Source organism: Cygnus olor, chromosome 1 (assembly GCF_009769625.2).
Source record: "Cygnus olor isolate bCygOlo1 chromosome 1, bCygOlo1.pri.v2, whole genome shotgun sequence".
NCBI classification, from domain to species: domain Eukaryota; kingdom Metazoa; phylum Chordata; class Aves; order Anseriformes; family Anatidae; genus Cygnus; species Cygnus olor.
Genome location: NC_049169.1, coordinates 46,816,231 through 46,834,434, shown reverse-complemented (window position 1 = coordinate 46,834,434; position 18,204 = coordinate 46,816,231). Strand labels below are relative to the sequence as shown.

General features: G+C 36.6%; 1 long non-coding RNA gene across 4 annotated transcripts in view; it reads left to right on the top strand.

Moving 5' to 3' along the window:
• LOC121069981 overlaps positions 1–18,204 on the top strand; it is a 77,357-nt gene that overhangs the window by 39,879 nt on the left and 19,274 nt on the right. For 2 of the 4 annotated variants that reach the window (XR_005819800.1, XR_005819803.1), the window contains 2 exons: positions 14,128–14,331; positions 16,560–16,744. This is a non-coding gene — a long non-coding RNA (uncharacterized LOC121069981). Of the gene's footprint in view, positions 1–5,124; positions 5,291–14,127; positions 14,332–16,559; positions 16,745–18,204 lie in introns of those variants that run through there. The other 2 variants (XR_005819805.1, XR_005819806.1) reach the window with 2 other exon arrangements.

Sequence of the window (18,204 nt, the reverse complement as noted above, 5' to 3'; positions counted from 1 at the left end):
CAGCTTGCTAGGAGCCTCAGGTCACTGAAGAGGGTGCCCCATTTATGTCCAACCCGGAATCAAGGGACTTTCTTAGGAATAATGGAGTTAAGAAAGGAGGCAGACAGCCTTTTCTTCAAGCCTCATTAACCCTTGCATGATGGAAGAGCAATGTGGTGATGGTGATAATGTTCGGGCTGGGATTAGCTGTTGTTCTCTTTAGATCTCTGAAAGAATTTCATGAAGTAGAACTGAGGGTCTTTCCACAGTGAGGAAAGCCAAAAGTAGTCCATCCTAAAATACAAGTTACAAGGAGTGGATTACCTGACCTTGGTGACTTACTGCCAAGACATTTTCAGGTGCACCTAGCAAAGTTGTAGCCTTGCAGCAAAAGTCCACAACTGTTACACTGCATTTCTTGCTGCTGTGGCCAGTGAAATATGTCTGGGGTCAGTGGTGCCCACGTTCTCCTGGAGGATGGATAACTGCAACTTGCATGTTGGGTGCTGGGTTTGTTGAGCCCTGCAACTTTAAAGCCTTGCTTATTAAACCAACCATACAAGGGAATTAAAAAGATTATAGGCTTATCGTAGAGCAAGTGAAAGACAGAAAACGCGTAATTGGAAGGAGGAGTGTTTTGACAGCTTCTGCAGATGGCAGTAGACAGAAGGGAGGATTGCATTCCTAACATGTAACTTTTTATTAACAAGCTTCAAACAATACTAGCAGTTCTTTCGAGGATATTGTATTTGTCATGAAAAGTATGACTGGATTTATTTATTTTTTGTAGATATTGGTTGTGACAGCTTAACCATTTTTTTCATTATCCAGAACACATTCTTAACAATGCCACTGTGCAGATTATGTACTAATTTTTGAAGCAAATCTCTGATTTGTTTTTATAATGATGTGTTCTCCAGAATGATCTGAAGTTCAGTATTACCTCAGAGACTTTGCACTATTTTGTCATGTAGCACTCAAAAGTATTTTCATATTCAGCGTCCTCTCTGGAGCAATATATTTAAATGGAAGATTATTTCAGAAAACTTATTTTTTTCAGAAACATATATAAATACAAAAAGAATACAGTGAAGACTTTCTCTTTGTACATGCTTTTGGCTTTTGTCTTTAAAAAAAAAAAAAAAGGATTTCCTTAGGGATTTGCTTGTCTAAATCTATTTTCTTTCTAGCATATGAAATGACAGGCTATACAAAATGCCCAAATATTAATTTTTGTGGAATGTCTGTATATTCATCTGTCAACCTTCAGTGAATTTTCTGGTTTTCTATTAGCTTGTCCCAAACTGCTGGCAAGCTAAATTTCTCTAACAGGCGTCAATTCAGTGCATTAAATGCCTGTTCTGCCCTGCAAGACGTATTGATTATTTTTTTCTCAGCGAAGTGACAAATACCATTTTCATGACAATAATAGAGATTGATTACAATTTTATGGAACAGAGAAGGAGCCGATATTGCTGAGAGAACCATAGGGCTTATAAAAAATTGAAAAAAAAATCGTTTGAATTAATAAAGAAATTAATGAATTCATCTGTTGCTGATGAAGCTGAAGCATTTTTGATATAATGAAAACTACAGTAAATGCATGATCATTGCTGAAGTGAGGCAAGCTTAAATGTATTTATAGCATCTGGTGTCTGAAATAATTTGGAGAAATGCTTGTAATCCATTTTGAAGAGTTCAGACTAAAAAGAACTTTAAGATGTATTTTTTTATGGATTTAGGTATACATGATTATGTACTATTGAATACTGCAGTGCTATCTTGATCAGTGGAAGCTGAATATGAAAAGCTGAGGAAATATTGTCAAGTTTTGTGTACAGGTATTTATTTTAAACCTAAAAGAAAATAAATTTCTTTAGGGCTTTTTTGTTCATTTTCATTTGCATCTCATGTCATTATCTCCTTTGCTAAAGGTACAAACTGTAGGTCAAGTTTGAACAAACCTTGTTCAAGAGAACAAGGGCAAACCTTGTTCTCTTTGTGTACCACTTTATCTGCTATTTAAATGAAGCTGAACAGATAGACAAAGTAAGGTTTCAAGATGAGACTGAATATTTGAATTTGACACAGAGTTAGATTATTCATGACATTGCATCAAAGCAAGTTCTAAAAGCAGAATTCATGCTGAGTATAATAGCATTTACAATTTGTATGTGTTCTTATGTATTATCTTATCTTAAAACAAAACCTGTGTATGGAGATTTTTCCACATAGACAGGGTTTTGAGTATGTGATGTGACTGTAAAACTCACCTCTATTATTCAATGTGACTGCCTTGTATCAATTTTAATACTTTTTTTTTTTAACTTCAGAAAATATACTTGCCTGATTGATATACAATTGAAAAACTACAGTTAGAGTACGATGGATATGAGACTTTCAGACAAACTGGAAGGTAGGATGGAAGAAAAAAGATTACACTGATAGCTATAGTTTCTGAAATGGCACTAGAGTCCGCATATAGTTTATTCTCTGATCTTCTGCTTCAAGAAATATGAAGAACAATATTTTAAGTCTAGGAAATTGAGTCCAGTGAAATAAGTTTACAAAGACAAGCCTGAGGGATATGCAAAACTGATCAGTTGTATGTATGTATGTATGCACACACACGCGACTTGTCAGAGTGATTTGGAAATTACTAGTCCTACCCCCTGAAAAAAAAAGTTATAATTAATCACAGTTCTTACTTTCTGTCAAGGCAGAACGAAGTCGGGTTTGAATCCAGATGCAAAGAAGGAAAGTTTTGGAGTTAGGTGCAATTCATGGTTTGTTTATTTATTTATTTATTTTGGTTAGGCTTACATAAAAGTAAGTTCAGATGATTTTTTTTCCTTAAAATTCTATTTTTAACTATAAAGCTTAAAAGGAATTTTTGTTGCTTCTTTCACTTGAAAGAATCAGACAATACATTGTTTCCCTTCTGCCAAATCTATACACATTCTTGTTGGAAAATCTGGTTATTGTAGAACAATAGATAACAAGAGCTGATGGATTAGTAGTCAAATTAAAAATGAAACAAATAAGCTCAACAAATATTTTAATCATTAAGCTCTATGCTCTTGCATAGAGCTTAATGATTAAAGTAGCAATAGAGCCTATTTCACTTATCATCAGCTTTCAAACTCTTACTGCTGTAAAATTATCTACTGCATACTTTCAGTGCAAAAGTTACTTCATGAGTATATCTAAAGCTGTCCAGCAATATGTAAGGCAGAGAAAGCAAAATAATGCCTTCATTATAAGAAGAGATGGCTGCGGCCTTTTAAATGACAGCGGTAGTACCAAAACAGCTGAGGAAACAGTTTGAAATTTTTTGAGGTGGCAGCTCTCTCTCGGGAGAAATGGCTTTGGAATGTCTCTATGGGAATGGTTGCAATTTGGTCTTAAGATAGTGTGATTTTCACAAACGTGGTAAAATTTTAGTAATGGTATTTCTACCAAGTTATTTGGAAGAGAAAGTTGGCTGCATCTCTGCTTACGTATCTTATGTGATTTTTGCAGGATGTGCACCTGGGATCTGCAGGAGTTCTGGTGTCATTCACTGTTGGTTGTAAAATGTAAAATGATGGGCTTCCTCTTTCCTGATTTACGGTGTGCTAGCAAGCATGTTTATGCACCGAGAAGTCAGGCAGTTGGTATTGTTAAAGATTTAGGCACCGTCTTAGTTTTCCCTATGTTTTCCTCTTCTTGAAAAGATAGCTCTGCCCAAGGTGGATTGAGAAAAGCTGCAGTCAACCTTGCTTGGAGCTGAAGAGAATCCAGTGAGACCTTAGAGCAGCCATAGGGCCGCATGAGCTTATCTGCTCTGCTACTAGCATCAGCTTTGGTCCATGTGCAGGTGGAACCATATTTGTATGATGCTTTGGCCATTTGGCCTGTTAGGACCCAGATTAGTTTTATACAGAAGCAGCTGTGAAGTCTTGCTGCAGCACTCCCCAAAGGAGCTGCAGTGGTGGCCATACCTCATTGTCCTCCTGCATACCTCAACCTTGCTCCTTAAACTGCGGTGAACTCCATGCAGTACTGAGTGGCTTTCCACAGTGTGCCTTGGCATATGAGTTAGGCTGTGTCCCTTATGCAAATATCTGGAAATGTTTAATATCTTTAGTGACATATTTCATTACTGTTTCTGGTTAGTACAGTACAAAATTCTGGAACATAACTCCAGAGTTGTTCCATTAGCAATCAGTGTGTTCTTAACAGTGTTGTGCTCCTACACCATTTTGTGAAGCAGTAAAGTTCAGCGGCCAGAAAATGGCGTCAGCAGATAAAATGTGCTCTGTGACTTTTTTTTACAGAACAGAAAATTAGCTTGATTTGTTTATAGAAAAGTAATTCTCTTTGACTGCTCAGGGCTAGGCAAATGTGTTGAAAAGTTATTTTAAATATTATCCACAGCTTGAACATATGCAATCGGGAAGTAATATATTACCAATGAAACAACACATAAAATTTCTCATAGGAATACTTGCTGAATTTGGTTTTAATGTTCTCATTTTGGGTTAGTGTGCTGAAAGCAACACTGGAGAAATTTGGCTTAAAATTGTGCTATGCAAATTCATTTTTGCAAATAATTTTGGAAATGTAATGAGATTTGAAAACATTTTTTTTCTTATTTTAAATTCTACTTTGAAATATAAATTCATTTTAAATCAGTAATCATATATATAATGCTGGTGTGTGATTGATGATTTTAATTATTGCATTTGATACTTTTAAATATTCTATTTTTGTAATGAAATTAAGAATTTAGTGGGATGAGGAATGGTGGGATGAAGCCCTACATTCATGCAGTAGGTGAAGGACTCTTAAATCAGTCTCTGGAGTTATTTAACTGTTACCAATTACTCCTGCATTGTAAACAATCAAAGTGCTTGTATCTGCAGGCAGTAGATAACCTGCAAATCAAATATATCAGCTCTGCCCAGATCCTTGAAGAGATTGTCCTGTCAACTAAAACAAAAATAAAAGATGTGATTGTAAATAACATTCGTGGAACAAACAGGTTAGTAACATTCATTTAAAAAATAAATAAAGAGCCACCTGTAGCAAGCAGCTGACATTAATTGAACATCCAGCAGAAAGCAGAGCCTTAAGAAATTTCCAAGCATGTCTATGTTCAATGGTCTCTGTTCCCGATTGTTTTAAGTTATGGTTTGCTGCCTTCTGATGCAAGAGTATCTTTTGTATGTTCATTGCAGTGAGGTATAGCATACAACACTGTCCCTTTCACAGGTGTTGGAAAACTGCAGTTGTACTCCTTTGAGTAATGAAACAACTGAATTGACTGGTAGTACTATTTTTTTTTTTTTTTTTTTTTTTACTTACATAAGGGTTCTGTTTATGGCTGAACACACACCATAGGGATTTTACTTTAATACTAGAATTAATCAAATTAGTTCAGTTAAATAGTGTTTCTTACTTGTTATGAACTTTTTTTTTCTAGTTTTCTTTCTTGATAACAAAGATAACAAAAGAAAAGAAACTAGTTGTTACGAATCGTTTTTGGTTGCTGAAATGTCTCCAATCTATTTAGTGAGTAGGACAATAAAACTGAAGATTTCTATATAACTCTATTTAACTCTATTAGTACTAAGAATAATATCATTTTTAGTGACCTTCAGACATATTTAATCCTGCAGCACTGAAGTTATTAGAGCTGTGGCTATTTAATATGAGTGAAAGAGATTCCAAGCCAGTAATTTTGTGATAGGTATTTTTATTGAGAATTCTAGGACAACCCTGTTATATAGGCATGGTTGCGTTCATAGGTTAGGTATGTGGTAAGCTTTTTTTTTATTTATTTCAAGGGGATGAGAGGATAGTGGTAACAATTTCTTCATATTCAGTTTTGACAGAAATGTTTGGTAAACTAACTGGAGGGGGAAGAGCAAATCGGTTAGCTGTCATTTTCTTGTATTGACTCTTTCTTTTTTTTTTTTTTTTCTCTTAAAAGATAGCTATTTAGTCCATTAGTGGATTTCTTTGCCCTTCCCAGCTGGCTTCCTGTAGGTTCCACTGTGGAGTAGCAGGTGTACAATTCCAAAGTGTCTTTACAAGTGGCTCAGCAGGGCTTCCTGTGCCGTACATTCACTGGAGACAGCTCATCTGTTTAATCCTTATGTTTTAGTCAACCTTTCTTATTATGCGGACAGGGCTCCCATGCTCAGCTGGATTTTGACTCTCAGAATGAATTGATGGAGCTCTTTGATCTTTGCTGTGTATTGCATCTGTTTCATCTTTCATCTTAATGCATGATCTTCCTAACTCCTCGCTAGCGTTTTATTTATTTATTTATTTATTTCACTTGAATCCATTAATTTTACTTTGTTCTTTTTGCCATGCCTTTTTGTGTGCTATGAACTCAATTGTCAAACTTCAACACAATGATAATTAAGTTGGTATGGGTGTTTAAAAACGCAGGCCAGCCATGCTTATTTGGGGTTGGCACTTAGCATCTTAGAGACTTGATCAGAATTCTTAAATGAGATTCATGCATTTATTTACAAACTTGCACCTGGTATATGTGGTAAATTGGGGAAGTACCAAATAATCAGTGGATGTAGCAGGACACTCTTTGGAGTAGCCTGCTAGTGGGTATAGAAACCTGAATTGCAGCAACACTGGGCAGTGTTCTGCAGAACTGGTATAACGCAGTGGTTTCTTGAGGTGTACCATCTTGATAGAGCACATATTTAAGTTCATCCCTGCTAGAGGGAATGCCTAAATTTTTGTTCAAAATTAAATGGCTCCTTAGGTACTGTTAAACAGGGATACGTATCCTCAGCTGTGGGATTATTTTGCTGTAAACAGTTTTGATTAAAATATTCCAAGTTCCATGTTCTAGTTCTGTTAAATGGTAAGTTACTGTTTGGTTTTAGGCTTTCTGTTTCTTTGTTTGTTTGCTTGTTTTTCCCTAAGTTTTAATATGGCAACTAGCAAAGAATTCTCTTTCTAATGACACCTGCGAAGGGTTTTTTTAGCTGAAACTAGCCCTATCAACAGAGCATTTTGTAGTGGTATATTTGATTCCTGCACTTATACAATAGAGTTTAAATTCCCTTTTCAAAAAGATTTAAATCGGTGTTCAATTTTTGAGTGACAGTAGCAAGTTAATTTTTCCAGTGATCATTAATGCTAGAGTAGCAGCTAGAGTAGCAAGAGCATTTTCAGGGGAGCAAGGAGCTTTTGGAATCCAACAGCTAAGATCTTAAGGAGTCATTGCTCATAAGAGATTTGATATATTTCACTGCAGTGCAGCATCTTAAATATATGGCATTGCACAGGGCTATTTCCTATTTTGCTCCACATACAGGTCATATTTTGACCTAGAAATGCTTTGGGAATAGGCAACACCTGGCTTTCTGTTTGTTTGTTTGTTTTTCCCCCTTCCTCTTCCCTCAGGAGAGGGCTCAACTTCCATGCCCCTGCGTGGTGAAGCCTAGAGCAGTTGATTGTTGTGTAACGGAGAAACTTCCATGTGCAACTGGAAAGGGATCCTTGAGTGATGCTTCTATGGACAAGTAGATTTGGTCATATTCTACAGCAATATTAAAATATCTTCCTTCAAACAGCATAAGGGTGTTCCATCCTTCGTAAGAGAAGACAAAAGCAGGAACCAGTAATTTTTGAGAAACAGAACAATTGTTCCTTTTGAACTTGCTAGGATTCATTTAAAAAGAACACAGCACGGTACAGAATGAACTTAAACATCCAGAAGACCTGGGTATCTGTGCTGTTCTGGCAGATTTGAAAGTTTCAGTGACATGTATTCCTTATCACAAGTCTTTGCAACGTCTGTTTTTGAAACTTGCCTCAAAAACTTATATATGTTAGGCTTGGTTCCACTGTGGCATAGGTAGATACCACTGTTCATAACAATTTCTGTAATGAAAGCATAAAAGGATCTTGATAGGATACAATCCAATTACATCTGCTGCAATAAAGGGTAATTTTTTCTGCTATAATAAATATCTCTTTTCCTCCCAACTACATTTCTTTTGCTGTTGTACCATCTCCTTTTAGGTACTGCTTGATGTAAGTCTTCATAAGAGATTTGTGTCCTCTGACACTGAAAATAAGAGATATGGCCATTGATGTAGAGTCCAGTTTTTAGGGTCTATAAGAAAGAAATGGAGATTTTGAGGAAAAAACTGAGTTTGACCACCTTGTCCTTTCTTTTTTTTTTTTTTTTTTTTAAATTTGCCTCTGGAGCTATTGCCTTTTAACTGCTATGCAATTAATCAGGTGCAAAGCTTTATCTGTCAGGAAATTAACTACTTGTATTGAAAGGAGCTTATTAAATCAATCTGGAAAATTACTAAAATGCTGAATGTCCGTGTTGGGCAGTTTCACAATTTGAGACCTACCCTTGGAGAATCCAGACCCAAAGTGTATATATATTAACTCCATTACTTTTTATTTAAAGAATGAATTATCATCAGACAATTTAATTAATTAATTAATTTGTTTATTCATGTGACTGTTGTGTTTTAGGTTATGTTGCTTTGGTTGGAACACTGTAGATACAGCCTTTCTAAGGAGTCCCGTGGCAGTTTGTTTCAGCCACATTATTAGTGTTTTATATGCTTCAGTTTTGTACAGACAAAATTGATTTTTTTGGGAGGATAGTTCAGTTTTAAGTGCATTTTTTTTTATTTCTGTAAAAATGTAAAACAACACATTAAAAAATAAGTACCACGTTATCTAAAAAGATCATGTTGCTGTAACATGGCAGTATGTTTTCAGTAATGTATTTTGTATTCATTGACTCCAGAATAAGCATTTGTTTAATTCAGTTGTCATTTCACTATGTTTGTATGTGTGTGTGTTTGTCTGTCTGCCATCACATAACTATAAAGTAATTTGTTCCAGTTTACTGGAGATAGGAACTTTTGCTTAGAAGCCTCCAGGCTTTAGAAAAGACTTTATAACCACAAAATTGGGATTGAATTTCTGCACACTAGTTTCTTGCATAACGGTGCAAACCCTGCCTTCAGGGAAGAGCTATTGCCAGAATCTGGAGCCTTGGGGCTCAGATGTCTCACTTGACCTAGTGAGGGGCTCTTTGAGAAGATGCTTTATATATGAAAAAATCTTTCCATTAAGACAATGCAAGATTTTATTGTCTCATCTCACGGAGTGATACTAAGAAAGCTCTCACTCAGAATTGTGCAGTGTTGGCATTCTGAATGTGAACGAATGACTTGCTTTCTTTTTATTTTGTTGTTGTTCACTAAGTTAGAATTGTTTTTGTAGACTTCCTTTCACTCTTGGTTTCCTATTCACATGAGCTTTTCTGTTTTACACCTATGTTGACAGTTATTTAACTGCATTCCTCGTGCTGATTTTTTGTCGTTCTGTGTCACAGGAGAACTTTACTGAAATTTTGCCTAATGTGCTGCATTAAGCCATCCTGACATTCTGAGTAGTAAGTAAACTTCCTCACCACAGACGGCTAGAGGTTTTGCGGAAAAGTTGCTCTGTGGTTGCCCTTACACTTTTTCCTGGACACCTGCTACTGAATGTTGTCAAAGGCAGGATGCTGGTATCTGAGCCAGTGTATATATATAAATATGCTTACTGGGCATTTTAAATAGATGTACGTGTGGTTACAAGTATGGGTAACAGAATATTGGTGCAAGAAAAAGGGAGTGTCCAGCAATAAAAAGGATCATAGTTTCAGGCTTTCCTAAGAGCTGATCATAGCAGAATAGAACAAAAGTCCTTAGTTCACATGTACTGACAATGTTATAACAGGAGAAAACTGAACCTGTTGATCATAATGATGGAGGTGGAAAAATAGTCTGCTTCCCCTTTTTCTTCCTTGGTCAGTTCCTAAAATGTAAGCCAGGTCATTTTTCTTACAACACATTAATATTTCATTTCTATTCATTCTGTTCTAAGAATTGACACAACATGTGGCCTCTTCGCATCTGCCTCATGGAGCTTCCCCCAGGAGAAGCTATATATGACCTTTGCAGACATTGTTCAGCACTGTGAAACTTTATGGTTTCATTCTGTTCAATTAAATATATGTGCAGTTTATGATGCAGGGTGACTCTTGATTTGTATTGCTAAAAATAAAGTAAAATAAATCCGTGACTATTTTTGATACTTATTACATGCCAAAATGAGAAACTATACCATAAGCTCTCTGTCTGTAGCTACATATGTTCTTTCCTGGAATAAGGAGGAATCATTCAGTGGGTTAGAGGGCTGGTGCATCATCGAGCATCTGAAGCTCCTGATTTAAGGAAGAGGCCCGCTGCAAGGGGACTTTGCTTCTCAGACCCTTGCTCTGCCATGTGTTCCCCTAAACCTGTTGATCAGCATTCTGTGCATCGTCCTGTATTGGCTTTGTGTCCTTGTGCTTGATCCTAGTTTGTGTGTTGTAGTAGGCAAAGGGGTAGGTTCCTTATTAATTGGAAGCCACTGAACATTAAAAGTTAATTTAAAAGTCTACTTAATTACAAAGTGTATTCCCTTCATTACACTGTCCATTATTTGAAAGGTATAATTTGCATGTATTATTGCTTAATTTAACTTTTTTTTTTTTTTTTGTAATGAAGTACTGAATAGAAGATATACAGGATTTAGAGTACAAATGGAAGGTTTATTAGGCTGGCATTTTTAAGGTAAATGTAACAGTAAATGGATTTATGTCCATCTGGGATTGTGCAGTGCAATTATGACTATTGATCAAAATATTTTAGAATATTCTTTTTAGAATATTCTTTTTTCTTTTTTCTTTTGATCATGTATCCTAATCTTCTATGTTTTTGTTTATTTTCATTTTTTATTTATTATCATCTGTGGAAATCTTCTGTGTTCTGTGAGTGCAGCAAATATTGTGAAAACCCAGGGATAATCTTGTATTTACCAAAATAGACCTCTCCTTTGAACCTGAACCAACATTATTGTGGGCATAGCTTTGATTTTTTTATTATATTTTTTTTTAAATTCGGACATGTTTAAGGTTAACTGAGAACTATCCTTTGCTGTATCTCCCTCTCTGCTAAGGAAATTTTTTTTTTTACTTGAAGCTAAGTTTACTTTTCCTTTACTTCTTACCTTCTTTTTCTCCTCCTGTATCAACTATGTTGTCCAGTTACCTCCACTATGGTCTTTCTGTACTTTCTTCTTTGTGTTTTCCCTTTTAGATGTTTAGTTTTCTCTGAACCTCTCGTTGTTGGATGATTTGGTAATTTTCATCTGTTTCAATGGAGAGAAGGGGAAAAAAAAAAGCCTGACCTCTTGAAAGAATTACACATGTAATTCATGTAATTGGGTGCATCTCTCATAACTTTTGACAACTAAGTTGCTTTTGTCTTAGCCAGTTCATAGGTGAATAGAATAATTCAGGTTGGAAGAGACCTTAGGAAGTCAGCTAGTCCAAGCTCCTGCTCAAAGTAGGGTTAATACTGAATTCAGACCAATTTTGTAGCCTCCATTGTAGCCAACAGAGTGGTCCATCCAGTGGATGAGGCATTCCACTGAAGTGTAGGTATGGAGATTGGTATTGTCTCATGCTCAACAGATCCCTGTCAGGCTCTCCCCCATCCTAGTGGTAACAGAGAAGAGCACAGATGTCCAGCCTAGTTGCCTTGTTTCTAATAGCCTGAGGGTAGGTGAGACTAATAGACTAATTCTGTATTTTTTCACAGTGAACTTTGCAGTAAGGAAGGGGAAAAAAAAGTATGAGAAAAGAAAAGAAATATTTATTGAGAAAAGAAATATTTATTGAAAATGGACAAACATAAGTGCTGCTAGGGCACCAGACTTCATCATGCTTTCATGATGCTCTTAAATAACTTTCAATTTGGACCTGTCAGAGACCATCCTATTTGTTTCCCAGTTCCGCCAGCTCAGATCTGCTCTGGCAGCTTAGAAACCTGGTCAGATCTGTGCGGGTGGCTGACTGGAGATACTACTGTGTCTGAGGCTTATGTGTCAGATGATTTGGTTCACCTTTTGGAAAAATGAACGAGTTACTGCAGCCTTCCACTCTTGTGTCTTTTGCAAGTCACTCCTCCTTTTGCTACATCCAATTATTTCCTCTTGCCTAATGCTCTGTCAGGATCAAGACAACTATTTCATATTTAAAAGCTGTCTATAAAAGCAAGGTATTGAGTACAGCAATAGAAATGAGAAGGAATAATGTACAAAGGGCTTCCTTAACTTCTGAGTAAAATCCTCTCAGTTGTAAATATTTTAACAAAGTGAATGAGTCATTTTAGTTGGGCTAGGGCTGAGCTTTCTAATATGTCTACCATTGCATTGGTAACACTATGGTGCGGATATACTTAGCCAGACCCCAACTTGTTAACAATTCAGGTATAGGTAGTGGCACAGAACTGGTGCAGTCTTCAATATTTGCCTGAGATACTGGTGAATCAGTCACCCAAAATGACCGGAGCGATGACATTACATTTGAAGATGCAATTTATTTTCCTGTCCTCATCATTTTCAACACATAGCAGAAAGCAATTAGTTGTGTTTTGACCAGTGAAGAATACCTTAATGATTCCCATATCTGGCTTCATAAGCTTTCTAAATGAGACAGCAGTTATAAAAGAAAAATCTGACTTCTGAAAGGTAAAGCAGGTTCTGGCAACACTGTAATTTCAAGGAGTCAGGGAATAATTGATACTCCCACAAGCTGCTGTTTTCTAACTGTTGCTATTTTCTGTTTGGTTTCCAAGAAAGTGTGAAAAATTTATCTGAATAGCATGTGACAACTTTCAAGAAAAAAAAAAGTATTGTTTTCAAATGATTTGTTAAGAACAGTGATATTTTTATGCTGCAAAATCCAGAGTGTAGTCTTGTTTGACATGAAGACAGTACATATGAGTATGCACAGTATTACTAGGTACCACCGTTAATATAAAACTAGCCTTAAATTAAGGTGAAGTAAAAATAAGATCACGTTGTATGAAAATATATAGTTTTGGGAAAATGATCTTTGGTCCAAGTATCACGGCAGCCAGTGTACTGTGAATCCAGAAGTTGGCATAAAAATGTTTGTAAGTCCTTACAAATTAGTATTAGTTGACTAATGCACATAGCTCTAATTAGTTAAATGGAATTGTTAGCAGGCATTTCAAAATGTACCAAATTGGTGGTTTTGTTTTGTACTGGAATTTGTTATTGTGATGGCATTTATGCTACTGCAACCTTTGTTTCTGCTTTATATGAATTACCTTCCAGTACTTTGCAGTGCATTTGGTTTATGGAAAAAAAAATTCTTACAGCAGGAACGCAAGATAGTCCAATGCTGCAGTAAAGGAAAAAGCCAAGCATTGTTTTCTAGAGCACTGCTGAAATGTTGCTATCAGTTCATATTTTGTTAGGATGCTTTTATATTTGGGGCTTATAGTGTGTTTGCATTTTAAACCTTCTCAAAGTGTAGGCTTTGCTAGTTGGGATTTATAGACTATCAGACTAGTTGAGAGGAAGATGTATACAGAGAAGCCTTTAGTGGTAGCTAACTGCTTCTGTGGGCCCAATTAAGACTATCCAACTGTGAAACACAGTCCCCTGAGTACTGGTGTAGTCAGCTTGCCTTTTTTAATATATTTTTTTTAATTTTAATTTTTATTTTTTGGAGCTGGAGGGGAAGGAGGCCTGGAATAAGGGAATATCCAGTACAGCTGTGAAGAAAAAAAAAAATAAGAGTAGGAATAAAAATCAAATCTCAAAGAAACAAAAAAGCAACCAACCCTCAAACTTTAGGTGTGCGGTATTAATAAAGATTGGGGTCAGCTTTACATATGCACCACATTCTGGACTGGAAGCTGCAGTAGCTGCCCCTGAGATCTGGATGTGTTGTTGGTCCAAAATCAATCTTGTCGCTCCTCAGAAGGCAATGAGAGATAATAAGTACTATTCACCTGATTGCCTTCCTGCTCTGAGACAGCTGGTGACGCTTGTCTTCCTGATAACCAGGAGTTTCAGATCTAAGGCAGGGATAAAGAAAAGCTGGGAGCTTGCTGAATCTAAATTTGACAGTCGATGGCTGTATAGAGGGTCAGGAAGGATAGAATCTGTGACACGTATAAGAAAGGAACAAAATTTATCTGCTCTGGTTGCAATGATTAGATGTCTCTTTGTCTGGCTTTCTTACAGTGGATGATTGATTGTACCCGCCAGCTGGCTAATATCATAATTAACAAAGTTGCTACCATGTCTGAGAAGTTTAATCGAAAAAATTGCCGGCAGTATGATGCCATTGTCACAGAGATCACAAGCACTGCAGTGTTGACTTTTGTACTGGTGGAGCCGCAGGACTATGTAGATGTGCAGAGAAGTCGTTCGCTGGGATAACTAAAGGTATGTTCCTTTCCCCATACGTTTCTCCTGTGTCTAGTCTTTTGAAAAATGAAGTAAATGGTCCTTTGATGATATCTTTCATTTCAGGGTGCCACATGAAGCTATTCAGTTGTATTTTAAAGCAGTGGCAATGGCAATTTAGAATGTTTTATCAATGAATCAAAAGGTACATAATCAAAACTGTAGTTAAATACTACTCACCATTTCTAGGTGTTTTTCACTGTATTGCCAGATGCTTATTGCAAAAAAATATGGATGTGATTGTTTTCATAGTTAATTTCCTTCATTATAGGAATTACAAATGCTGTTGACAGTCTATATTCTAGGAACTCTTAGTTCAGTTCAGGTTTATATTTCGTAATATTTCATTTCATTCATTTCTTCAAGTTAGAATGCATTTTAAAAGGCAGAAGAAAACCAGAAAAACGATGTATTCTTGCATTTGTAATTCAGTGTTAAAATATCCTGTTAAAACATGTGCATTTGTATATACATATTTGTGTGTGTGTTTGAAACGAGAACAGCATCAGTTCCGTCAGCTGGAGAGCCACTTCACAGCACTTTTATAAAATATTGCCTGAGAATGTCACTTATTCCTTTTGCACGTTCATGCAGTTTTCCAAGTTAAAAATGACTCCAATGAGCTCTTCTCTGCGGTTGTATTTTTACGTGTATGTGTGTGTGTGCTCTGCGTGGTAGTTCAGTTATGCTCTGGAGTATGTGTTGAAAATGCCAGCCTGACATATTGCTAATGAGTGTGCATATTGACAGTGACGGGGGCGTGTGTCTGTCTGTGTGCCATATATTAAAACAAAAAGAGGAGAGAGACGGAGACAGAGAGAGACAGAGAGACAGAGAAGGAAATGTTGGGATGGGAAAGAACAGTTTATTTACATTATGGTATGTCAAAATGTTATTATGGCTAAAAAATCCATTTTAAATAGAAATGATATAGCATATGACGGTTCGTTCTCTTTCTCACAGGAATTAATATGGCCATAATGAGAAAATAAGCAAGAACCATTTGTTTTGGTATTATTAGGCTGTTGTTTGGTTGTTGTTTTTTTTTTTTGTTTGTTTGTTGGTTTGTTTGTTTTCCCCTACTAACGATGACTTTTTGGTGCTAGATTCTAAAATTTGGGAGATGAATTCTTTGTATTATGATTCAGTTCTGTAACGAGCTCTCCCTGAGTTTTCTGTTGCTCTTCTTTGTGTCTTTACAGGTAAAATAGTTTTGAGAATTCAGATGAAATTGTTACGGTAGATGCTTGAAGGAATGCTTTGCTGTATAGCTAATGTAGCTGATGGTTATTTAAAAACAACTTATTTGGGGGATGTACTGTTTTCTGTTTTACAGTTTTCTGTTTAGAGTTAAATAATCATATAGCTTTGAGCTGTTGTTAATGCCACAGTAATTTCAAACTAATCCTGGCTTGTATTTTTGAGAGAGATTTTTCAGTTCTCAGTTAATTTAATTTCAGATAAATTGTTTTGAGAGAAAAATACAGTTTTTGCAGGCCGTGAAAATATTTCTACCATTGCGATTATTCCTATTGTCAGTAAGAGAATCCAGGTTCTATCTTAGCCTTGTAAATCTACTGCTTTTCAAGAGCTACTAAGCAAAATTAAAAATCGATATTTTATTTTGAATGGAAAATGCTGTGAACAGTGGCAAAATAGATTAGTATTGTAATTGCCGACAACAGGGAAGATTAAGTTACTAAAACAGTACATTGTTGTTCTAAACTAAACCCTGTAATATTTTGTGTAATTGAGACTTTGTGCATTGTTGGAACTCAGTTGGAGTATCAAACGGTTGTGAGGATTAGAGCAGACAACTAAAGCAATGTCACAGTAGATGTGGCTGGTTTTTAACAGGATTATCTTCTAAGATGTGTAGAAATGAGCTCTTGTAATAGTTTCAGAGGAATTAATAATTTTAGTAAAATGTTAATGGCAAATGTGCTAATGTAAAGAGTTAGAAGATTAGCGGTGCATTCTTTTGCATGGAAATAAGAATATAATAAATGTCCTGCAGGTGACTGAAGCTGCTGCAATTTTATTGGAGATTAAAGTTTGATTGACCTTTGCTGAGGTGATTAACCCTTTTGAAATTAAAAGCTGGTGCTAAATTATTCTGTCCAATTTAAATGCAAACACAGAACAGTATGCTGTGTCATTCAAGTGTAAGGGGGAAAAAAATGTTTTAAATTTCCTTTTGCACTCAGTGAGCTGTGCTTGCAGACGGCGTGACTGGGCTCTGCTGGAGCTGGCCAGTGGCATCCTGCCTCCACTCTGCTCATCACCGCTACAGCAGCCATACTGCGGGAACGCCAAACCTGGGAGCAGCTGCCTGAAACAACTCCTCGCATGCAGGGATGTCAGCAGAAGCACATGGAAGCACATCAGCAAGGTAAGTGGTAGAAAGCAATACCGGGATGCTTTATCTTCTGGTTTTGACCTTGAGCTGGCTGGAGCACACATGAGCGGACAGCATAACACAGGTGAGGGGTCCTGCTGAGCCTCACAAGGCAGCTCGCAGGAGCTGGGTGCTTACCTGGGAGAGCCATGCTGGAATTAGATGCAGAGATGCATATGTTGCATTTCTTATTTTTTATTTATTTTTTTCCCTGGCTCTTAAAAGTCAGCTTTAGAAGCTTGTGGAAGCATACTTTTTGACTGACGGCAATTACTAGATAGCAGCTGAAGTACAGGTGTAGGAATGGTTGCACCACTTAAACACGTTGGTCCTGGTCCTTCAGACCACACGTGCACACGTACTTTCTTAGGTCAGAGCCAGTGCGGGTAGGATTAGGCCGTGATCTTAGTAGATGACTAAAGCCTCTGGGGTTACTTCTAGGTGTCAAGTCATGCAGATGATCACGACAGTCGCTGTGGCTATGCTGCTAAGCAGTCCTTGAAAACGTCTTTGAGTTAATTTCTAATAGATTTTGTAACTTTGTTTCACAGTACATTTGGTAACTGAAAGTGCACACTTTATTAAATAACAATAAATTTTAAAGACCTGAGTGATACATTCACTGTATTTTTTCTAATGGGTCTTTCATAAAAGTTGAGTTTTCAAAATTCCTCCCAGAATATCTACCTTTTTTTATCTTTTTTTGACAAAAAAAAAAAAAATGAATATTAGGACCGTGTTTTTTTTTTTTGTAATGAATTACATTTACTTTTCCCAGAGTAAGAGATCAGTGTGTTATTATAAAACAGCATACTGTCTAAAAGCAGTTCTCGAGGATTGTGGTGACTGAGTACTTAAATTTACACTAACTAGAACCCTTATAATTGGATCTGTTTTAAATTCACATCTTTCTCTTACTTTTGGTGAGCGATGATGCATCTGGTTAAAAGCCTTGCACCAAGATAGCAGTAAATTTGAAGCAGATTAATTACCTGAGGTTGAGTTGCATAAAGAAGCCCTTGAAGTATCGCTGCCTCCTTCCTTTGCCTGCCAGTCCAGGGAGGGAGGCAAGTGGATCAGATCTGCACCCAGGGGGTTTTGTGGTCCTTGGCATAAAGTGTACTGGATCAAACTACAACCCACCCTCCTCCCTGCCCCAAGTCCACTTCTCTATGATCATCTGAGAAAAGATAAAATGGCTCTTTGAAGCCTTTTTCTTGAATGCTGAGAGTAGTAATGGTAGGATTTGCAGAAGGGCTGCTGCAACTGTTTGGCCTTGACTGGACTTTCTGCCAAGTAAAATTTCCTACTCTCTCAAACAGCTGCAAAGTATTAAAATGATAACGAATGTGCTATTTGCATTCCATATTCAGTCTTCCTCCTCAGTTTTCATCAAGGAAGACTTCATATTGCATCTGTCAAGGTAGGGAAGTCCAAGGAATTGTAGTTCAGAA